General features: G+C 37.9%; 1 pseudogene; it reads right to left on the bottom strand.

Annotated features, from left to right (window-relative positions):
- Window positions 1-1,654: 1,654 nt before the first annotated feature.
- Window positions 1,655-2,958, bottom strand: LOC143670450 (E3 ubiquitin-protein ligase makorin-1 pseudogene; annotated as a pseudogene).
- Between the last annotated feature and the right edge of the window lie 21,815 nt (window positions 2,959-24,773).

Here is a 24,773-nt window from a genome sequence, read left to right as displayed (position 1 = left end):
TGTTTTATTTGGGAAAAATGCTTCTTACAAAAGGGCAGCTGCAAAATACAGAGACCTCTGCAACAATTACTTGTTTTCTCTTAGAGTGAAAGAATGAGTGGGATTCAAGGAATCAAAGCAGTAGATGGATAAATCAGGAGTATCTCCAAGCTATTTGCAGGAAATAGAGCAACAAAATGCAAAGCTAAAATTTCCAATTAAAGAATTCTTCTAAAGACTTAACTTCAGCTTGTCTAGTAGATGACCACCCCCTCTCCCATTAGTGGAAAAGTATGACTGATTATTGCAAACCAATGACTACACTACAATGAACACCTTAGAAACATAGTTTTGAATCACATCTGTCTCCTGCAAAGCTCAGAGAAGGAAAGAGGAAAATACCCACAAAAACAAACACAAAAATCCGACCAAACCCCTCAAACGAGGACAAAGATTTTTCAAAAAGTGCCTGGACTGGAAAGGCTAGGAGATTAGAAAACATTAACTACAACTGTGTATCCGAGACCCAACTTGTGTTAATATATGGGATAACCAGGAAGTTTAAACCTCTATGGCTAACCCCATTTCTATATTTATACAAACAGAACAAGCTAGCACTGCTATATTAACTACCACCAATATCGGTATACTGCTTTGTCCTTTAAGATCTATCTTCCAAACTATGCTAAAATCACTAAACCAAGTTTCCTACTAAGGCTAAGAAAATGGCATCTATGTAGGGATGAAAAGCTTATCACACACTCAGGCTCACACATGCCAAGTCTATCAGCCCTTGGAAGTTAACTTTCAATTTAGCATTTATTTTATGCCACTGTATCTTTTAATCTGTTCTTTCACAATTTTCCTATCATGCTAAACACAGTAAAAATCTCAACACATTTGCACCTGGTTCAAGTTACCCAGTAGTATTACACATGTGCAATTAAACAAGAGACCAAAACCACAGAACAAGTGCATGTGGTGGGGATTACAGGGTATGGAACAGATATAAAAACACAAATACGCAGATTTCACCAGGAACCTTAAATATCCACCTCTGAGGTCTGTAGCCGAAGTCTACTTGCCAGTTCAGTTCCCTTCACTCATCACCCCTATTTTCAGACCCCAAAACACAACCAATGCTTTTTTTGAACCTAGGGTCCTCAAAATGAGTGTGGAAAGTCCATTAATACTATCCTAGAACTGTGTGAATACGGTTGAAAACAGATGGTGCAACAAACCTACACTAACTGTCTGACAATTAAATTCATATTACAAAAAAACTAACTTTAAGATTTATTTTTTGTAACTTTTTAAACAGAGAAAACAACACACTCCTTGGGGAAAGGTGAGGGATTGAGAAGACAGACCCTGGGTAAAAATTATTACAACAGCACCTGGAATTGATAGGCCTGCCTAGGAGAGAAACACAGGCACTGCCACACCACCACAGGTAATAACTACTGTCTGAGGCTCAGCAGACTAGTTCATAATCCATTGAAAGTTGCTATAGATCCAAGTCATAAAAATCTTCCAGCTCATCATGAAACAAGTCCCATTCATCTTCAGAGTCTGTCAGATCGTCGTCCCCACCTGCAGCCAAAAGCATAAGCAACATCTTGCCCAGCTCAAAGGTGACAACCTCTTCTTCATCTTGTTAAAGGGATTGCTGTTCTCTCTTTCCTCAATGAGCTCCCAGAAGTGGTTCCTTCATTGAGCCCGGTATCTGTTTGATGTTCCCACTTTCTGTCTCTGTGGCTCCTCTCTATGGCCATCAGGGTATGCATGCTTGTAAAAACAGTTCCCTCCAAATGGACAGCTCCCACGTCCTTCATCAAAATACCTGCATGCCTTGTTGCTCATTGCCTCCTGGTATTTCTGAATAAGTTTCTGCTTCTCTTCTTTCTCCTCTACCCAGTACTCACTTGGAATGACAAAGTTAGATGTGATCCGGCATTCTGGGCAGGACTTTATGATCTTGCTCTCAAATTGCTTAGCGCTCCTCCACTTGCGAATACACTTGAGACAGTAGGTGTGGTTGCAGTTGGAGAGAATTCCAAAGCGGCGCTCACTGGGGTTGGCTTTCTCATAGACAACCTCCATGCAGATCCCACAAACCATGTCTTTACTGTGCTGGACAGCAAATGAATGCTCCATGTCCTTCTCATGGGCCTCAATGCAAGATTTTATATGTTGGGATCTCTGGGCAGCATTCATTGGATGTAGGACCTGCAGCCCACACATATCACACGAATCTCCATGGAGATACACACAGTTCTCCCCATATCGGCACTTTCCCACTGCAGCATAAGGGCAAAGCTGCTTCTTTGTTTCCACAGCGGTTTGCTCTTTCTCTGATTCTTCCTTGGTCACTGAGCCCTGCAGGGGTGCTTCAGTGCAGGAAGGGGCAGTACGGCCACAGTAGGGTTGCCCAGGAACAAACGCAATGGCATTCACCCAGTCTTCTGTTCCTGCTCCTATGGTTGCAAAGTTTGAATTTCTTGACTCAGCTTCACCCCCACTCATTTCAACAAGAGGTCTGACTACCGGTGAGAGACTTGAGGAAGCAGCAAGAGATGACTTTGCAGTTAGATCTGCAGCAGTTGCTTCTTCCTGTTTCAATGGCTTGCTATGTTCATATCTGCAGTGGTCTCCGTAAATACAGTACCCTCGCTGAAAATACTTGCAAACTATACCATATGGACTGTCAGAGAGGTCATGTGAGTAGTGACAGTTATCTCCTTCCTTACAAACCCCATGCATAAAATACCTGCAGGTGACCTGTTTAGTCCAGCTGCCACTACTACCGCTGCTGCCGCTACTACCGTTGCTGCCGCCTCCCCCTCCTCTCGCCCCCAGGGACGGGGAGGTGACTGTGGGGATAGGGATGGGGGAGGCCGCTGCCACCGCCGCCACTGCCGCTACCACATCCACTCCTGATGTTGTGGCTGTTGTTCCGGGAGGTGCAGCCTCCGCCATTACTGTTTATCCCACACAGCAATGGCACCGGAACTTCCGGAATCACATAGTTCCGGTTCGGCTTCGGGGAGAGCGTGGCCAGGGGAGGGGAAGGGGACTGAGGCGACGCTAGCTCCCCGTTGGTCTCCACGCCGCGTCTCATGCTCTCTTTTTTTGTGCAAGAGGACTGATTGTAAAAATTCAGAAATGGATAGCACAATACTACCTGATTCTAGCACAATAATATAAATACACTGAATGAAGCTGAATGCGGTCTAATTGAGAGAGAAGAGCTGTGGGCTTGTATGAAACCAGAAAGAAAGATAAAGGATAAAGACTGAGACAGTACAATCTAGGAATGCCCAGAGTGGACAATGATGGTGATTACATATACAAATAAAAAAAAAAAAAAAAACGCTTTTGCATGAGGGTGAGCAAATGAATGTCAGTATTGCTGAGTGTTAAAATCAGATGGTATACAGAAATAAGTGCAATCAATGCAAGCTAGGGTCTACAGTCAACAGTGACATTATAATATGCTTCCACTGAATGTAACAAAAACATTATGCAAAAACTAAATATCAACAGGCAAGGGGCATGTGAAAGGGGTGTGGATTCTTTGCAGAAGAAAAGGAAATGTCTTCATGTTGATTATGGTGGTGAAGTCACGTCTATACCTTTAGGTTAGATTGTATGATTTGTGAATGACACTGTTTAAAAATGAACAGAGAGAAACAAGTGCCTGAGAAAATGCAGAGAAAGAGATGTGCCTATTCACTGTCAGTAGGGACTGAGAAGTGCAGTTCCTTGGAGGAGGAAAGTGTGGTGGTTCCATAGGAGGCTAGGGATGGGTTTGCCATATGATCCTGAAGCCCCATTGCTCTGTATATACCTGGAGGAACTGAGTGTGAGGACACAAATGGACATGTGTACATTGATGTTCATGGCAGCACTGTTTACGATTCACAATGGATGGAGGTCGCCTAAAGTACAATGACTGAGGAATGGACGGGGGGACTATGGTGTATACATACAATGGACTACTGAACAACCACAAGAAGGAATGAAGTTGTGAGTCATGCAACTAGGTGAATGAAAGTTAAGGACTGTATGCTGAGTGAAATGTCAGAAAGAAAAAGAACAAATGTTATCATTCCTCACTCATATGGACTAACTATAATATAGAAAGTTGGTGAACTGAAGTCAAGAGCATGAGTTACAGGTTGGGGCCTATTGTATAGGGTCCTAGATTGTAAGCTGTTACAGCAGTCATATATATTCTGGAGGTATAGCTGGTATTTCTAAATTCTGAGATATTGAGCTGTTTGTTTATATCCTGGTGGTTCCCAGAAACTTTGGGTATTTATGTAACACCTGAGACTCAGTGTTAGAACTCTGAAGCTATGAACATCAGAAGGACACCATACAGAAACAGTCTAAAAAGTTGAAAACGTTGTCAGACTTTGATTAGAGATATGAAAGAAGCTGATCAGGTTGGACTAAGGTATATCAGAATAAAGGGTAAAGGATGATATTGTCCAAACCTTAAAACTTCATCTTCTGTGTGAGACTAAAGGGAGAGATGTTTATTTGGTGCAAAATTTATATTTTGGGAGTGCATTTCCTAATTTAACTTGTACTGTTAGTTTAGTTGAACACCATAAGTACATGGAATCTTGAATAAGGCATGAGATTTTTTTGGCTTGTTAGTGTGTCACTCTGATATATCCCAGAGTAACTTGGGCAGTGAATAAAGAAGTATTTGCAAAGTCCCCCTGGGTGATTGAGGAAAAAGGAGTAAAAAGGAGTAAATATTTGGAGAATATTCAACTTCCCCATTTGGAGAATTTCTGATATTATCGCAAGCAATAGGGACAAAAAGTCAATAGGGTAAGCCCGTGATCTTGGGGTTCATCCTTATGAAATTATTCCTATAATGGATAGGCTAAGCCTACTTAAAATTAATCCTGAGTGTTACCCCAAGTGAACCTCTTTTGTTGTTCAGATGTGGCCTCTCCCTAAGCCAACTGGACAGGCGAACTCACTGCCCTCCTTAATGGGACATGACTCTCAGGGTTATAAATCTCCCTGTCAATGTGGGCCAGAAATCCTGGAATGAACCATGATCTCACACCAAGGGATTGAGACAAACTTCTTGGCCAAAAAGGGGAAGAGAGAGATGAGACAGAATAAAGTCTCGTTGGCTGAGAGATGTCAAACAGAATTGAGAGGTTATCCTGGAAGTTATTCTTATGCATTATATAGATATCCCCTTTTTAGTTTATGGTGTATTGGAGTGGCTGGAGGGAAGTACCTGAAATTGTTGAATTGTATTCCAGTAGCCTTGATTCTTGAAGATGATTGTATAAAGATATAACTTTTATAATGTGACTGTATGATTGTGAAAACCTTGTATCTGATGCTCCTTTTATCCAGGGTATGGACAAATGAGTAAAAAAATGGATAAAAAATAAATAAGAGGGAGGACACTGGGTAAAATAAATTGGGTAGATGGAAACACTAGTGGTTCAATGATAGGAAAGGATAAAGGGTATGGTATGTATGAATTTTTTCTTTTTATTTCTTTTACTTGAGTGATAAAAATGTCCTAAAATATGATCATGGTGATGAATACACATCTATGTGATGATATTTGAGTCATTGATTGTAATCCATGTATGGAATATATGTGTGTGAAGATTTCTCAATAAAAATATTTAAAATACACACAAAAATAGAAATACAACATTACAGAGTTAAGAAAAAAACTGAAGGGACAAATAGACACCTATACAATAATAGGTGGAGACTTTGAAACAACAATATCATCAATATATAGAACATCTAGACAGAAGATCAATAAGGAAACAGATCTCAATTACATGACACATAAATTAGACCTAATAGATATACAAAGAACATTGCAGCCCAGAACAGCAGGATATACATTCTTCTTAAGTGCATTTGGATCATTCTCCAGGATAAACCACCTTTTGGGTCACAAAATAAGTTTCAATAAATTTATAATGATGGAAATTATTCAAAGCGTTGTCTCTGATTGCAATGGAATGAAGCCAGAAAACAATAACAGGCAGAAAACTGGAAAATCCACAAATATATGGAAGTTAAATGACATACTTTTAAACAATCAGTGGATCAAAGGAGAAATTATCATTGGCAAATATCTTGAGACAAATAAAAATGTGAATACAACACATCAAAACTTATGGAATGCAGGGAAGGCAGTGCCAAGAGAGAAATGCTTACATTAAAAAAGAAGAAATATCTAAAATCAAAGACCAAACTGCATACCTGGAGGAACTAGAAAAAGAACAGGAAACTAAAACCACAGTAAGCAGAAGGAAAGAAATAACAATGATTAGAAAAGGAATAAGTAAAATAGAGAACAGAAAAACAATAGAGAGCATTAACAAAATCAAAAGTTGTATTTTTGAAAAGACCAATAAAATTGGCAAAATTTTAGCTAGACTGACAAAGAAAAAATGAGAGGTTTCACAAATAAATAAAAGAAGAAATGAGACTTCTGATCCCCAGAAACAAAAAGGGTCATAGGAGGACACTATGAACAACTGTATGCCAACAAATAAGAAAACTTAGATGAAATGGATAAGTTCCTAGAAACACATGAATACCCTACACTGACTCTAGAAGAAATAGAAGATCACAGTAGACCAATTACAAGCGATTGAATCGGTCTTCAAAAACCTCCCAACAAAGAAAAACCTAGGACCAGATGGCTTTACAGGTGAATTCTAACAAACATTCCGAGAATAGTGAACACCAATACTGCTCAAAGTTTTCCGAACAATTGAAGTGGAGGCAACAGTACCTAACTAATAGAATGAGACCAACATCACACTAATACCAAAGCCAGATAAAGGGACTACAAGAAAAGAAAATTACCGAGCAATTTCTCTTATGAATATAAATGTAAAATTCCTCAACAAAATACTACCAAATCAAATCAAACAGCACTTTAAAAGAGTTATACACCGTGATCACATGGGGTTTATCCAAAGTACACAAAGGTGGTTGAACATAAAAAAGTAATTAATGTAACACACCACATTAAAAAAACAAAGAGGGAAAAAAAAACCCACATGATCTTTTTTATTGTCTCAGGAAAAGTATTTGACAAAAATTGAGCATCCTATCAATAAAAGCTCATAGAACAATAGGAATAGAAGGAAATTTCCTCACCGTGATAAAGGGCATATATGAGAAATCCAGTGCTAACATCATACTCAGTAGTGAATGACTGAAATCTTTCCCTATAAGATCTGGAACAAGACAAAGGTCAACACTGTTACCAGTATTATTCAACATTGTGCTGGAAGTTATAGCCAGAGGAATTAGGCAAGAAAAAGAAATAAAAGCATTCAAATTGGAAAGGAAGAAGTAAAACTTTTACTATTTGCAGATGATGTGATCCTATATATAGAAGTCCCAAAAAATCTACAACAGAGCTACTAGAGTTAATAAATGAATTCAACAAAGTGGCAGGGTAGAAGGTCAACATGCAAAAATCAGTAGTATTTCTATATACTAGTAAAGAACAATCTGAGGAGGAAATAAAGAAAAGAATTCAATTTGCAGTAGCAACTAAAAGAATCAAATATCTGAGAATAAATTTAATCAAGGATGTAAAGAACTTTTACACTTAATTCTCCAAAACTTTGCCAAAAGAAATGAAAGAGGATCTAAATAAATAGAAGGACATTCTATGCTCATAAATTGGAAGAATAAATATTGTTAAGATGTCAATGATACCCAAAATGATTTACAGATCCAATATAATCCCAATAAAAATTCCAATAGCTTACATTGCAGAAGTGGAAAAGCCAATCATCAAATTTATTTGGATGGGTAAGGGGCCCTGAATAGGCAAAACCATCTTGGAAAATAAAAACGAAGTTGTAGGACTCACAATTCTTGTCTTTAAAATTTATTAGGAAGCTACAGTGGTCAAAACAGCATGGTACTGGCACAAAGATACATATGTAGACCAATGGAATAAAATTGAGAGTTCAGGTGTAGACCCTCACATTAGTGACCAACTGATTTTTGACAAGACTGCCAAGTCTTGTCAATTGGGAAAGAGTAATTGCTTCAACAAATGTTGCTTTGAGAATTGGATATCCGTATGCAAAAGGATGAAGGCAGACCCCTATCTCACACCATATACAAAATTAACTGAAAATGCAATATAGGTCTAAATACAAGAACTGGGATTATAAAACTCCTCAAAGAAAATGTAGGGAAACATCTTCTGGATCTTGTACTAGGAAATGGTATTTTAAACTTTATACCCAAAGCACAAGCAACAAAAGAAAAAATAGATAAATGGGACCTCCTCAAAATTTAAAACTTTTGTGCTTCAGAGGACTTTATGGCAAAATTGAAAAGACAACTTCATCAATGGGAGAAAATATTTTGAAACTACATATCTGTTAAGGATTTAATATACAGACTACATAAAGAAGTCCTTCAATTCAACAATAAAAAGAAAAATAGTTCAATTTAAAAATGGATAAAGAGCTTACATAGACATTTCTCCAAAGAGGATATGCAAATTGCTGAAAAGCACATGAAAAGATGGTCAACATCATTAGCTATTAGGGAAATGCAAATCAAAACTATAATCAGATACCATTTTACATCAACCAGAATGGTTACTATTAAAATAAAAATAGAAAAGTTCAAGTGTTGGAGAGGTTGAGGGGAAATAGGAACACTCAATCATTGCTGGTAGCAATATAAAATGTAGCAGCCACTGTGGAAAACAGTTTGGTTATTCCTCAGAAAGCTAAGTACAGAATTACCATGTGACCTGGCAATCTGACTACTAGGTATATACCCAAAAGAACTGAAAGCAGAAACTTGAACAGATATTTGCACATTGATGTTCATAGTGGTATTATTAACATTAGTCACAAGATGGAAGCAACCCAAGCGTCCATCAACCAATGAATGGATAAATAAAATGGGTGGTATATGCAAACAATGGAATATTATTCAGCATTAAAAGGAACAGAATTCTGATTTATTTGATAATATGGATGAACCTTGAAGACGTTATGCTGAGGGAAATAAGTGACACACAAAACGACAAATATTATATGATCTCACTGACATGAAGTAATTAGAATAAGCATCAGAAAGAATAGAATATAGTTAGAATCTAGAATAGAATCAGAATCTATAATATAGGTTACCAGGGGCTCAGGTGGGAATGGGTAGTAAATGTTTAAATTGTACAGAATTTCTATTTGATTGATTGTAAAGTTTTGTTGATGGATATTGATGATGGTAGTACAACATTGTGAATGTAATCAACAGACTGAATTCTGTATTTAATGTGATTAAAAAGGAAAAGTATATGTCATATATGTTACTAGAATAAAAATTAAAAGCATGGGACTGTACAACATAGTGAACCCTACTTTAAATGATGCAGTACACTTAATAGTACAATTATAAAAATTCTTTCATGAATTCAACAAATGTACCAGACTAATGCATGGTGTTAATAATAGGGTGTTATATGGGAACTCTGTTTTTTATATATGTTATGCATGATATATCTGTAAACCTGAATCTTCTCTAACAAAAAATTATTAATTAACAAATACAAATACAGCATTATTCACAATAGTCAAAATGTGAGAGCAATCAAAGTATCCATCAACAGATGAAGGATAAAAAATATGGTATATCCTTAAATGGAAGAGTTCAGCCATAAAAAGGAATGAAGTTCTGAAACATGTGATAGCATGTATGACCCTTGAAGACATGTTGAGTGAAAAAAGCCAGACAATAAACAACAAATAATATATTATTTCACTTATATGAATATCTAGAATAAACAAATTCATAGAGACAAAAGCAATTGGACTTTACCAGAGGTCAGTGGGAGGATGGAATGGAGAGTTAATGGACACAGAGTTCTTGTCTGAGGTGATGGAAAATTTGGGTAATGGATGGTGTTGATGTTAGCACAATATTGTGAATATCAATTAGTTTCACTGAATTGTACCAATGAAAGTCATTAAAATGAGAAGTTTTGATTTGTCTGTGTTACCACAATAATTTTTTTAAAAGGAAATTATAGGTAAAAAAAGAACCCCACAGTTGTGCTCTGGAGACTGTTTCCCAGGGTATTAGTGACACATCTCACAGCATCTTTTCTTACAGTGTTCCATGTTTCTCTCAATGACCAGTAGGAAAGCTTCATTCAGTGCAGGGAAGAGATCAGTCCAGGGAGACTCAGAGCAATCCTGTGACTGACTTGCTTATCCTGACAATAATTGGGTTCACAACTGAGTCTTCAGAGGAATATGGAAAGCTCTAGGGGGAGAAATGCTTAGAGCTATTTTACTGCAGCTCTGGGAGACACTAAGTCTTAGGAGCATTGCTGTGGGACCCTCAGACAGAATTTGTTTGAAACTGGTAAATAATATAGGAGTTTAAATGTGCACAACCCAAATATAAATGTATTCAGTATTCTGTCTTAGATCTAAATGAGAATCATATATTTGGAGGTAGATTAGGAGCTTGCCCATTTCCCTGAGGGCTGAGAATCTACCTCAAAATTTATGCCTTGCTATTATATCTAGTATTCAAATTCTTGCAAGTTGTTAATGGCAGAATAAACGACAGAGGTTTGCTCCATTGTCATGGCTAAATTTTTTTTGATGATAAAAGCTGGATAATTTTTTAATTAGCATATCATTGTGTTACAATACATCAATGAAACTTTTAGTATAACCCTATATAGAAAAATGATTCATTGTTTATTATTATAGGTTCTTCTTATTATTACTACATTTTTACTTTTAATTTTACCACTTTTAATTTCCAATATATAATGTTCATTATGCTAACCAATACTAGTAAACACCAGAGATTTATTTCTGACATCCCGACATTCTGATTAGCAGGGAAGTAGGTTATTCATCTTGATAAATAGAAAACAGAATAAACTCTAGTTGTCTCCTCTGGAATGTGGGATTCCTGTTAGACCACCAGCTCCCCGTCCCTGCCTCTTCATTTTTAAAGTTGTTTTAACTAATGCAATGGAATGTTATCCTATGCAAACATTATGTTGAACTTGAATTGTTCTTTATTTTTTCTTTTTTTATCATCACAATTAACTTTTTTTCTTTTTTTGCGAAAAATAACATATATACAAAATAGCAACAAATTTCAAAGCACATTGCAACAATTAGTTGTAGAAGAGATTTCAGAGTTTGGTATGGGTTACAATTCCACAATTTTAGGTTTTTACTTCTAGCTGCTCTAAGATACTGGAGACTAAAAGAAATATCAGTATAATGATTCAGGAATCATACACATTTGTTAAACCCGAGCTTCTCTGTATAACTCCACCATTACCTTTCATCTTTCTCCCACTCTTTAGGGGTATTTTGCTTATGCCCATTCTAACTTTTTCATGCTGTAAGGGGCTGTTGATGATATGGGATAAGGGGATGGAACTAGTTGATGTTCTGGAGAGGCTGGCCCCTCTGCATTTCTGGACTTATTTGGTCCGGGGACCCATCTGGAGGTTGTAGGTTTCTAGAAAGTTACTGTAGTGCATGGAACATTTGTAGAATCTTATATATTGCCCTGGGTGTTCTTTAGGATTGGCTGTCATGGTTTTGGTTGGGGTTTGGCAAATTATTGTAGGTAGCAGTGTGTAACTGAAGCTTGTGTAAGAGTGACCTCTAGAGTAGCCTCTTGACTCTATTTGAACTTTCTCAGCCACTGCTACTTTGTTATACTTCTGTCCCTGCTTTTGGTCAGGATGGCATTGTTGATCATATGGTGTGTCATGGCTAAAATTTACCAACCTAAAACTACCTGTCAACCTTCATCTCCTCCAAACAGTTGCTTATAAGGTTCCTGTTTCACCACATCACCTGGAGCATTTCATTTTCTTGGACTCAGTCTTAATCCTTTGGGTGCTGAGACCAGAGTTGCATATTGTGTTTAGCTGTAGACACATTGCCTTTGGTATGAATATAAGAATCATTTCTGATTTATTTTATATACCTCTTGAGAGGTGTTCCAATATGTTGCTGCTTTCTTTTGTCTGCAGGAGCATGCCAAATTAATGTCTTAAGGGATTTAAGCTGATATCTGCATGATTTGAGATTCTTGTTTTTATACTCCTCACAGACAGGAACATAACCCTTGTCCCTGTGAGCCGATTTTGGGACGTCTGTCTGAAATAGAAAGATGTTCCTTCTTCTCAGTGGTTGCAGTTCTGTGCCAGGGCACAACATTTGCTGAGCAGCATGTTGGCTGGATTTCAGCCTTAATTCTTAGGGTATCTGACTATGTTCACCTCCTACCCAGGCAGTGCTGACATTCCATTTCTGTATCTTGTCTATTGATTCTAAACCAGAACTTTAGCTTCTACAAGACTCACTTAGGTATAGGACATTTTCTTTTGCAGATCCTCTTCCAAAGGAGAGATGTTGCAAGGGTAGTCCATTTTTTAGCACCTGAGAAATGCAGCAAGTTGAACATTAGCCCCATGAGCCAGAGACACCCACTTCCTGACCCCCTATTTCAGCCCTTCCTAGCTAGTGGTACAAACTAATTTTTTTCACATACCCTCTAAAATAATTTCAATAAAAACAACATAGTCCCTAGTACATTTTTAAGTTGATATGTAAAACTTTTCTTCTTAACTCTAACTATCTGCAAAGGATATAATTTGTGGTATTAACATACATATTGATATTTCAAGAAAAAAACACTTACATCACCCTTTTTTTTGGGGGGGGGGTGCATGGTCCGGAAATCAAACCCAGGTCTCCCGCATGAAAGATGAGTGTTCTACCACTGAACCACCCATGCACCCTACATCCCCCTTTTAAATGTAGGCAAAGGAATATAAATATCATAGTGATTTTGTACCAGCCATCATCTATTTAAAATAATGCATGTACAAGCTCTTTTTTTAACAGACAGAAATTTTTTCGTCTTTTCTTTGTCTCTTTGAACTCCTAATTCCATGCTGCTTTTCTCGCAGGATTTTATTCTAATGTGATATGTTTTTATGTTTGAAAGAATTTTTATTAATCACAGTGTTATACTTCTCCATAACAAAAAATAAATATATTAACATTTTTATTTTAATTTTCTGCATCTAGTGTTTTAAAATATCTTCTAGTAGTGTCATTGTTATAGAAATTAGTTGACTCAACTGATTAAAGTAGTATAAATATATACAAATTTTGATAATCATTAAGCAGAAAAAAATTTTATTGAGAATGCATTTTCTAATGAAGCAAATGGAGATCTTTTAAAAAATGTTTCATGCAACTGTCGATGAATATTTCATACTCTAGAATGAGACAGGGCTTAGCATCATTTTATTCTGATTTTTAAAAAAGATGTGAGCCATAAATAAGATGAAGAGAAGGTGTTATATCAATGTTACTTATTAGTTTTAACCCTTTCCAAGTCATATGCCACAAAATCACGTGGAAATTTATTTTCAAAAATAATTTGAAATGATTTATCAGCTGGCAAATCAATTATTTGATGAAAGCTGTAACCACCTGATTTGCAAAAGTTTTGTGACCCAGTCTTGGGGAATCATTTACTTTTTCAAAACCAATGCCAGTTAATTTTAATTGTGCTTTCATTTGGCATGTTTGGGATTTTAGCACTCCAGGGAAATGCCTGAGTAAGAATCAGGAAGGATAAGAAGAATCTTATCCTTATCTTATCTTATCTTTTCTTATATAAAGCAGGAGAGAGTCATCTGTGAAAGGAGAGGAGACAGAGGAAGCTAACCTCCATCACAGACCATTCTCAGGCTAATCACATTTGAGAAAACTGAGGATTTAGACTTGTTCCCCTTAAAATCCAACTATGAGAGTACTGTACCAATGTTATATGTATCATGATTATGTAATATGGTAACATTAAGGGAAGTTAGATGTAGGGTGAATGAGAGCTCTGCACTACATTTGCAACTCTTCTGGAAATCTAAATTTATATCAAAATAGTTTTTCTTTTTTTTGGCATGGGCAGACACCAGGAATTGAACCCAGGTCTCCGGCATGGCAGGCGAGAACTCTGCCACTGTGCCACCATTGCCTGCCCAAAATAAAAAATTTTTAATGCAAAAATATAAAAATCCAACTGCATCTACATACCTCTTGGAAAGTCTTCATGTGTCCCCAGGGTATTCCAGTTTGAAGATCATTATACCTGGGACCTAGGGTTACTAGATTTGGAAAATAAAAGTGCAGGATGTCCAGTTAGATTTGGATTTCAGATAAACAAGTACTTATTTAGTATAAGTATTTTTCATGAACTAAGTGTTATATGCAATATTTGGGATACATACATTTTAAAACATTATTTACTACTGTCTGAAATTTAATTTTAACTGAGTATCTATGCTTTATTTAGCAACCTTAGCTACTCCTCTAGTGAAAATTATTCTTACAGCTCTTGGAAGATGATCTCTTCTCACAGAAAGTAAGCCTTCTCAAAAGGGCAAGACCATGTCTTACTCATCTTTGTAGTTTTTGTTTCTTCAGCACCTAGCACATTAGTAAGCACTCAAGGAACACTTGCTGAATGTTTGAACAAATGAATAGCTGCCATAAAATAGGTGCTCCATTAGTATTTGCTGTATGCAAAACATCCAATAAATGGATTTCTGGATTGCTTTTTCAATAACATTTGATGTTCCTAACTCTGCTACCCACCCAATACCCTGGGGCCTCTCTATCTCTAATTTATATAAATTATCATGCCCAGATATTTACACATTTTATTCTAGATAGATGAGTATAACAATCATTTCATTCTGCTTCCATTCCAGTACATGTGGAAGAACCTTCCAATCACTCCCCAACTCACTCTGAATAAAATACAAATGCCTTATAATGGCTCACAAACCTATATATGATTTGGCCCCTGCTAACCTGTGTTTCTGAGGTCATTTCTCCAGCAGAACTCTGCAGGTGTGGAAGCTGAATGTAGTTTGGGGTACCACAATCTTCAGTCTACTTAGCATTTGTTGAGTGTGGTAAAGTTTTCTATCAACTATTTTTGACTTTGACCGTAGCAGACATGACTAGCCATTCAATAGTCTTTTATACTCAAGGTAGGCAACTACACAGCTATGGATAAGAGTTTGGGTTATCAAATCCAACCTGCATTACTTATTAGAGTTGTGTGACTTCTCTATGCCTTGGTTTTGTCATCTGTATGTTGTAGACAATAATAGTATCCACTTCATAGGGTTGTTGTGAACTTTAAATGAGAGGATACAAAATGTTTATGACAATGTCTGGAGAATGGTGTTCTAGTTTGCTAGCTGCCAGAATGCAATATAACAGAAACAGAATGGGTTTTAAAAAGGGGAATTTAATAGGTTGCTAGTTTACAGTTCTAAGGCTGAGAAAATGTCCCAGTTAAAGCATGTCTATAGAAATGTACAATCAAAGGTATCCAGGGAAAGATACCTTGGTTCAAGAAGGCTGATGAAGTTCAGGATCTCTCTCCCATCTGAGAAGGCACATGGTGAACACAGTGACAGTTTCTCTCTCAGCTGGAAAAGCACATGGTGAGCACAGCGTCATCTGCTAGCTTTCTCTCCTGGCTTCCTGTTTCATGAAGCTCCCTGGGAGGCGTTTTCCTTCTTCATCTCCAAAGGTCGCTGGCTTGTGGGCTCCCTGCTTCTCATGGCTATGTTGTTCTTCTCTGCTCTCTCTGAATCGCCTTCATTCTCCAAAATGTTTCCTCTTTTATAGGACTCCAGAAACTTATTAAGACCCACCCAAATGGGTGGAGACATGCCACCACCTAATCCAGTTTATCAACCACTCTTGATTAAATCACATCTCCAGGGAGATGATCTGATTACAGTTTCAAACATACAGTATTGAATAGGGATTATTCTGCCTTTATGAAGTGGGATTTAGATTAAAACATGGCTTTTCTAAGGGACATACATCCTTTCAAACCAGCACAAATGATAAGGTCTCAATAAATCTTGTTTGTTGTTGTTATTATTTTCTGTGCTAATGTGGAAAAGGGAGTGTGTGGAAAAAAGTATGACAAGTTGATTACCTATTTTCATTCTCCCACCAGACCTGATTTCAGTCTTGTATGTTATAGTAGCATGGTTGATAAGTGGGTCCTTTAATTAATCAAATATGCTGATTAATAATCATGCCTATATATTGGCTAGCAATTTCCAAAGTAGCACTGGTCAATGAAATATACAGAACATGGATATTTTTTGCCATATGTAATATGCATTTTTATGGATTAGAAGAGTTTGGGAACCTGTTACAGTTTGGGTTCCCCAAAAAGCAGATTGTAAAACTTAATATGCAAGAAGTTTATGAAGGCATGTCCTTGCAGTCAACACCAGTGGAAAGAAGGAAGGAGGAGTAAATGGGGGAAAAAGCCAGGCAGCAATACAGCCTCATTTGATCTTATGGAAAACTCTGAGCTTGGGATGGTTCCTAAAAGTTGTTCTGAAATGGGGCACAGGGGCTCGGCCTTTATATTTGGGCCTAGATTGGTCATTAGATACAGGCTAATCATGGAATGAGGCATGACCTTAGGCTAGACAGTTTTCTCTGCAGTAAAACCACAGAGGGCTGACAAATGAGGACTGCCTTCTGGTAGCACCCCAGCAGCTGGGGGAATAAGCCCTTCTTTCCCTAAGGTGGGTCTGAATGCCACACCAGCGTTTCCCCCACTCAATTTTTTGAGCACTGTTATTTGAGTGTCATTTACCCTTATATGGTAGATGTACAATTTTGTTTATAGGGAACTCTGACCAACCATGGTAAAAGATATTCCACAGTGGTTTGACTTTTCATGGCAATGGAATTCAGGTGGTCTATTTATTGCCTGTGAAGCAATGCCATCCTCCTCCCATGGAAGAGTTGTGAGAAAATAAATATTTGCATGTGTGTATGTATGTGGTGGGGAGGGCAGATCCTCTGATATTATCTAGAGGCACTTTTCTCTTTCACTCTTTTTCTGTAAACTATCTCCCTGGTCCCTCAGTCTTGCTTCATCTATTTCCTCTGTTCAGTGTTATTTAATACTGCATTTCCTTGTAACAGAAGGGAATGTAAGCCAGGGCCACAGGGGAATTCACCATCTTGTGTTGTTTCCTCCAGATGTTGAGGCTTAGCTGAAAAAAGCATTTTTGAGGAAAGGATCACCCAAAAGATACAGTAGGTCCTAGGGGAGGTAGGTCACTGTCCTGTCAGAAGTGATGGTCACAGCAGCTGGTATCAAATGTCAGTGGTACCCTGGGAACAGTGGGGTGAGTACCAGTCATTGGGCCTCTGGTAATGATGGAAGAGTGGCTTTCTTTGTACCTGATCACAGTACTTCACTGCACCCAGTGTCCACTGGGGTGATGGAATAAACACGGAGCTGGAAATGGCCCACACCTCCCTTAACATTCATATTAACTTGCTCTCTCTGGGACTTAAAGTATTTTCAAGCTATTGAAATACATTTCTCTCACCAGGGCTACTTGTGAGGAGGAATCTGAGGAGGAAGGAATAACAATATTATTGCTCCTAGAATTGTTTCTGCCTTGAAGGTGGCATGGGCAATTACTCCTAGAAAACATTTACTGCAAGGTAGAGCAAAGAAAATCTCAGAGACCTTGTCTGTAATGAACAGGAAATGGTGGTGGTAAATAACAGTATTCAAATGAAAGGTTTCAGCATTTTTTTGCCCCCCCCGCCCCTACTAGGGATTTCTTATTTTCTTTTATACAAAAGTATTGAGAGTTGAGAACTTGCTGTTAGAATGCATGGTGTTGTAAAACACAGAAATAAAAACAAACCTAGTTGTGTGAGACTGTAGGGTGTAGTAATATTGGAGGCAAAGTCAGTCAATTTTTGAGTGTCTACTGGTGCCATGCAGTGTACCGAGGACATATAAAAGAGCAAGTGAGCTTTTAGTCAGTAGCAGATGCTATCTGTGCCCAGTCTCTGTGCCTCACACTTAGTTCTTTAGTGCCCACAAGCCCTACTTTTGTCTGCATTTGCATTTCATAATCTGGCATCTTTCTCTTGGCAGTCAGAGCCCATTTGCCTGCTTGTAGGGCCGTCCTAAATTTCTGGGGAATGACCACTCCCTTGGAAAAGCCCTCCACTATGACTGTCAGCAGTTGGTGTATAAATTGCCCACTTCCATCACCCTCTACACTGGCTCCCAGGGGTCCCTACTGCATTAAGCACCAGTTGCTCACAAGTAGTAACTGGCTTGATAATACAGCTCTTATTGACAACTTTCTCTTTCCTTGTTTCCTGTCTCCACTTCCCTACGAGTGTTTCCAGAAATCAGCTTCCAAATAATTTACTTTTCCTCATATCCTTACTTCAGAGTCTGCTTTTGGGGAACCCAAGCTAAGAACCAGTCTGTTGGGGAAGGCAGACATACTGACAAGTGTGAAGAGTGCTACAAGAGGAAGTACAGTTTCTTCAAGCCACATTCTTTCTGCTTAAGTTTCTGGGTGACATTCAGGGTCTTTTGTCATGAAGAAGGTAAATAGGTAAAGAGTTTTTGTTGCATCCAGTGCAGGGAAGATGTTTAATTGCTTTAATGAAAAAGGAGAATGAGGTTATGAATCCATACATAAGTGTGGCTCCTCTGTCCTCTGTATTTAAGAAAGGTTGAGAATACTTCTGACTTGTACTGTGAATTTGGCTAGGTGTGTTGAGTAGAAGGCTCTGCTGGGCATCAAGGAAAGATAAAATGTGGGTCATATTTCCAAGACCATTTTGGTAGATTCAATTAACCTTAAATGCACATTTTATAACTTGATATGTACAGCTCTTTGTTAGCTTTTAAAAATAAAAGCAAAAGGATCAAAAGTAATAGAATTGGAGTTAGAAAAAATGATCTTCCAGGCAGTTACTTATCATTACAACATGACCTCCTTGTGTTAATGGTGGCAGGCCACCCAGGCTCTGAGTTATTTATTACAGTTTAACAGTTGTCATTCTGGCTGTGACTCTATGGGTATAAATGCATGCCCTAAAATCCCTTAGCTTTCTTTTAAATACAGATTTTATTAGCATCGGTGATTGTCTCTATTGGGCAGTTTGGCATAAAGTGTAGTGAACTATATTGTTTATCTTTAGCCACAGCTTCAGAAAATGTTACTAACATAATGCAAGGGAAATCCTTTTCTTTTGGACACACTGGCTCAAATCAATGTCTTCTCTGTTAACCTGCTGTTCACCTAGTATGGAACACAGGACACTGTAGAGTACAAATGAGAAGTGGTATCTATACTCCCTTCTCCATCCCTGTCCTTCCTCCCCCAACTCTTTTGGCATATAGAACCTCCTTGCCTAGGGGAAAAGGACAAAGTGAGATTAACAGCATCTTTGAGTAAACCACACTAAAAATTTTGCTCAAAGGGGCATGGCTGCCAGCCTGTTAGGTTGTTGTTGCCTGGGGCTTCTTTTTCTTCCCTCTCAGTTTGAGGAAAGTGTTGTCTGATGGTTCTACCAGGCAGGGAGAGACCTCAAAGAAAAAAGACCAAGCTTGAACCCCTAATCAAATGCTTTCTAAGGTCCAGGACAGGGATTCTGTCTTCTATGCTCAAAAGATCCCCTCTGTAAACATGTCCCCTTTTATACAAATAGGCGACCTGTGCAAAGATATACTTTAAATGTCCAATACCAATAATACATTACTATAGTTTAGTTATCATGTTCCCCTTAGAGAAGAACCTTTCTTTTTCTGAGTAACAGTATAAAGTTTCTGTTATTGCAGTTGTTCTTGCAGGGAGAACAGTGGACATCTCGACAGATTCTGTGTGATGGGGAGCCCTGGCAAACAAAGCCTGCTGATTTCACAGAGAATAATTTGATTTCTGGATCATTATTTAAAGAACACATTGATGTTTTTCCTTTTTTTTAAAAAAATGAAGATTCCACCTGCTGCATGGGAAGGCATGAAGGAAAGGTGCCAGGAAGTGAAAGCCTGGTGAGGAAAATTAGAGGTGACTAAGTATTCATTAGAAGCCACTTCTAACACAGGGCATAAAGACTGAAGATGGAAAGGGGCCAGCCTGAGGAAAAGGAACCAACTGTACTGCTCGCCAAGTCCAGTGGGCAGAGAGAGAGGAGGGGAAGCTGAAAAGGGCAATTGAGGAGGATAAAAGTGAATGGAAAAGAGTCTTTAAAAATAACATCCGTTTTTAAACTGCAGCTGTTATTTAAGTTAAGGGAACCAAAGGGGGAGGGGGACTTGATAGAAGCACAAGTCTTCTTCTAGAAGGGTTACCAATAAAGAATACAGATCCTTCTCTGTCATTTCCTCATCAGGCTTTATTTGTTCTCTGCATTACTAGCTCTGGTCCCTGCTACTCTATGAGGGCTTCCAATGAATAAGCTACACTGATGTGTTATTGGGCCTTGGATGCTCATTGTGTTGCTCTGAACAGTTAATATATTTGTATTTAAAAGAGAGTTCATCCTGGGGAGAGTGGTGAACTCAATTAGGCCAATGTCAAGTTACCACCAACCCCTGCTTCCATTCCCGTTAGAGATCCATTAGTTATAGTTCAAAAAATATTCTTTCTCTAGGATTCTGTTAAACTGTTTGTCACATTGCTTAAGTGTGTGGAGTTCAAAATGCAAAATATTATTATAAAAAGGTGTTGAGAAATAACATAGGGAAGGTACAAGGCTGAGTGGCAGAAATATGTGTGCTTATAAATACCCACAACCCTCACCAGCCTCTGCTCCAGTGAAGGCATTCTTAGAAGCTGCAAATTTTGTGACTGTGTGAGGTTTGAATTAAACATCAGCAGAAGATTCACTTGGAGGTGATTCAATTAGAGCTGGCTTCTTGCCAGAGTTTTCTAGGATACAAAGGATTGTCCTCGAACCTCTCCCTGCCTGACCTTCTTTACCGGCTGTCCACCTAACTCATAATTTACACTCTGGGCTACTAATCAGAGGGAAAGAAACTTCAAATTCCAGTCTATAATGAACAGATTTATTGAAATGTGCTTTAAGGTGGACCAGTGTTTTCCAGTAGAATTTTCTGCAATGATTGAGCCACATATGGCTATTGAGCTCCTAAAATGTGACTAGTTTGAGGAAGTAGAGTTCAAATTTTACTTAGTTTATAATTTAAATTTAGACAGCTGCATGTGGCTACTGGCTACTGTGTTATACAGTGCAGAAGTAGACCTTAGAAAATGAGAAAATGGAAAAAAATAGCACCATTTATCCTTATTATTGAAAAGAAGTCTGTTACCCTGGAGTCATCCATTTAAATAGCTGTTTTCCCCAGTGACCATATCTATCTGTGAGTTTGAGTGACTACAATGTTGCCCGATGCTTAGTTGGGGAATATATAAATTGGGTGTTAAGAATAAAGTCCCCTTGTTCCCTGCTTTCTGCCTCCAGGTGCCACTGACATGTGGGGCTGATTTCTCCTCCAGACAGTAGACATTGCCTCCCAAAGCTGGATCAGGTGTTTTTTTTTGGTAGTAGCAAGAAGCTGGAGTCTTTCCAAATAATAAAAGCTTTTCTCGAAGACAAGACATTCTCTAGACAACTGGCACTGGAAATAAGTGGAGATCTCTTTAAGTAGAAATGACAGCGGCCCTTCCTTCAGCTCTGCCTAGGAATGACGGCATTAGTGGTTTGAATACATTAAAGGCCGTATGACTCTATCCCCCTACAGGCTGATCATATATATATGTATATATATATATATACACACACACACACACACACATATTTTTAATTCCTTGCCCTTGGCCAAACTACAAAAGGGAATTGGGACTGAAATCTCTTGTGATCCTCTTTGGAACTTAAAGCCTGCTTTGCTGAGACAGGATTAGGCAAGATAAAGGAAAAAGCAAGAAAACGAACACAAATATAATTAGACTAGACCAATCTTCCAGTCAAATCATGTGTAATTTCCAATAGAAAGAGATTTAATTATGCCACCATGACCAAAATCACTTATTAAGTGTGATCCAAGACTGTGAAGATATACAGAAAAAGTCCGACTTGGTCTTAGCCCACTAGACAGACAATGATGAAATAGCAATATTCAGGGTGGGAATTAAATTCATTAATAAATATTTACATTCAGTGCAAATGCAGCCCCCCACAGAGCAGGCTCCAAACTCAAATAACTAAAGAGCAAAGTCCTGGACTATTGTCACTTAGATGCAAAACGTAGGGGAAGGATGACTGGGGAGACTGTTTGGATATGTTATACCCACTTATCATATGCAAACAAACTCTTTGTCTTTTTGGGAAAGGTGTGTGTTTAGGGGTCAGGGGGAGGGGGACTTTCATCACTTATGGACTTATGCAACCTAAAAGCTGTTCTATTCCTTTTTCAAACCAGAAAAATATATCCGAACCACTGCCTCTCCCTCATGTATGCTCTAAAGTAGGTCACAGAAAGCAGGAGTGTGGAAGAGAAATTGAAAGATAGAGAGCATGAGCAGTGGAAATCCATCACCCTGAAGCTCCTCTAGACTGGAGGTGGAACAAGAGTAAGTGAAACAAATTGGACTATTGCTAAGTATGAGGCTGAAGACCAAGAAACCAGCCATCGTAATCCGGAGGTTTTGCCAAAGCAAAGGGACTAGTAATGCAAACTAGGTATGACATACAGAACCATGAATCCAAAAAACAAAGAGATGGGAGCAAGAAAATGGGTTGAGAAAAAAGAGGAGGAATTTGGGCCAATTGCTTAGAACAATTGCAGATGTTTGAAATGTGATTTTGGGCTGGCATATGCTGTGGTGGTTTGGCTAAATTTGAAAGGAAGAGTCAGGAAGGTAATGACAGCTGTTGATTTTGTAGGGCACAATTGGGAAGTTTCAGCATTGCGTGAATCTGTGTAATAGCAAATTAGGTCCCATGAGCTCTAGGATAGTCTATATCCAAACCAAAGTGCAATGAGAGGAATAGAAAGCATGATAATTCTCCAAGTGCTGGCTATTTATATGAAGAAGTGATCCTTCCATCACAGACTGGTGTGGGTCATAGGACAGCATGGAACACAGCCCATAGATGGCATGGGAATAAGAAAATCCAAAAGGACATAGAAGCTTTTCTTTAAAACACACTCCTTAAATGCTTTACCTCATTAAATCTAATGAGAATTTTTTAGTCCTTGTTCATCTTTTTGGTTAAAATTAATAGTGTGGATGATTGCTATATCCTTGAAAACTTTCAGTATTGGTTGCTGTGATGTCATATTCTTTTGGTTTTCCTCTAACCTCTAGGCTATTCCTCCTTCTTTGTCACTTTTGTTTGTCTGTATCTCTTTTTTAATTTATTTTTTTATCAGGGAAATTGTGGGTTTACAGAATAATCGTGCATAAAATACAGAATTCCCATACACTAACCCACCACCATCTTGCAGTGGTGTGAAACATTTGTTACAATTCATGATAGCACATTTTTATAACTGTACTATTGACTAAAGTCTATGCTTTAATTTAGGGTTCCCTGTTTGTGTAATGTAGTTCCATGGATTAAAAAAATTTTTTTATACTGTTATCATATATTCAATCTAACATTTCCCCTTTTATCACATTCAGGTATGTATTTCAGTGCTGTTAATTGAATGCATAATGTTGTGCTACCATTACCACCATCCGTTACCAAAACATTTCCATCATTTCAAATAGGAACCCTGTACATTTTAAGCCTTAGTTTCCTATTCCCTGTCTTCACCCTGTCCCCTCATAATGTATATTCTAGATTTTGACTGTATGAGTTTACTTATTTTAATTGATTCAGATCAGTGAGATCATATAATATTTGTCCTTTTGTGTCTGACTTATTATTTCATTCAGCATGTTGTCTTCAAGGTCAACCATGTTGTCTTATGTATTAGGATTTCATCCATTTTTTCTGGCTGAATAATAATCCACTGTATGTATAGACCATAATTTATTTATCTTTTCAATGGTGAATACTTGGGTTGCTTCTGTTTTTTGGCAATTGTGAATAGTGCTGGAATGAAGATCAGTGTGCAAATATCTGTTCAAGTCCCTGCTTTCAATTCCTTTGGTATATACCTAGTAGTGGGATTGCCAGGTGATATGGTAATGCTATACTTAGCTTTCTGAGGAACTGCCACAGTGTCTTCTATAGTGGCTGCACCGTTTTACATTTCCACCAGCAGTGAATGAGTGAATGAGTGTTCCTGTTTCTATGCATCCTCTCCAACACTTGTTATTTTGTGACTTAATATTTGGTATATCCTGGAGAATGAGCCATGTGCACTCAAGAAGAATGTGTATTCAGTTTTTGTTGGGTGAAATTATTTATGTCTGTTAGGGCTAGTTGGTTTAGCATATCATTCAAGTTTTGCTCTTCCTTATTGATCTTCTGACTAGATGTTCTATCCATTATTGAGAGTTGTATATTAAAGTTTCCTACTATTAATATAGAACTGTCCATTTCTTCATTCAAATCTGTCAATATTTCTTTCATATATTTTGGAATTCTGCTGTTAGCTGCATATATGTTTATAAATGTTATATCTTCCTGTTGAATTAACCCCTTTATCAGTACATGATGATCATCTTTGTCCCTCATAAATGTTATTAGCTTAAAGTCTATTTTATCATATATTATTATAGATACCCTACCTTTCTTTAGGTTGCTACTTGCATGTTATATATATTTTTCCAATCTTTCACCCTCAGTCACTTATATCTTTAAATGCAAGGTGATTCCCTTGCAGAACGCAGATAGTTGGGCCATGCTTTTTTTAAATCCATTTTACCAATC

Source organism: Tamandua tetradactyla, chromosome X (assembly GCF_023851605.1).
Source record: "Tamandua tetradactyla isolate mTamTet1 chromosome X, mTamTet1.pri, whole genome shotgun sequence".
NCBI classification, from domain to species: Eukaryota; Metazoa; Chordata; class Mammalia; order Pilosa; family Myrmecophagidae; genus Tamandua; species Tamandua tetradactyla.
The sequence above is the reverse complement of the archived record's forward strand: the minus strand, read 5'-3'. Positions and strand labels throughout refer to the sequence as shown.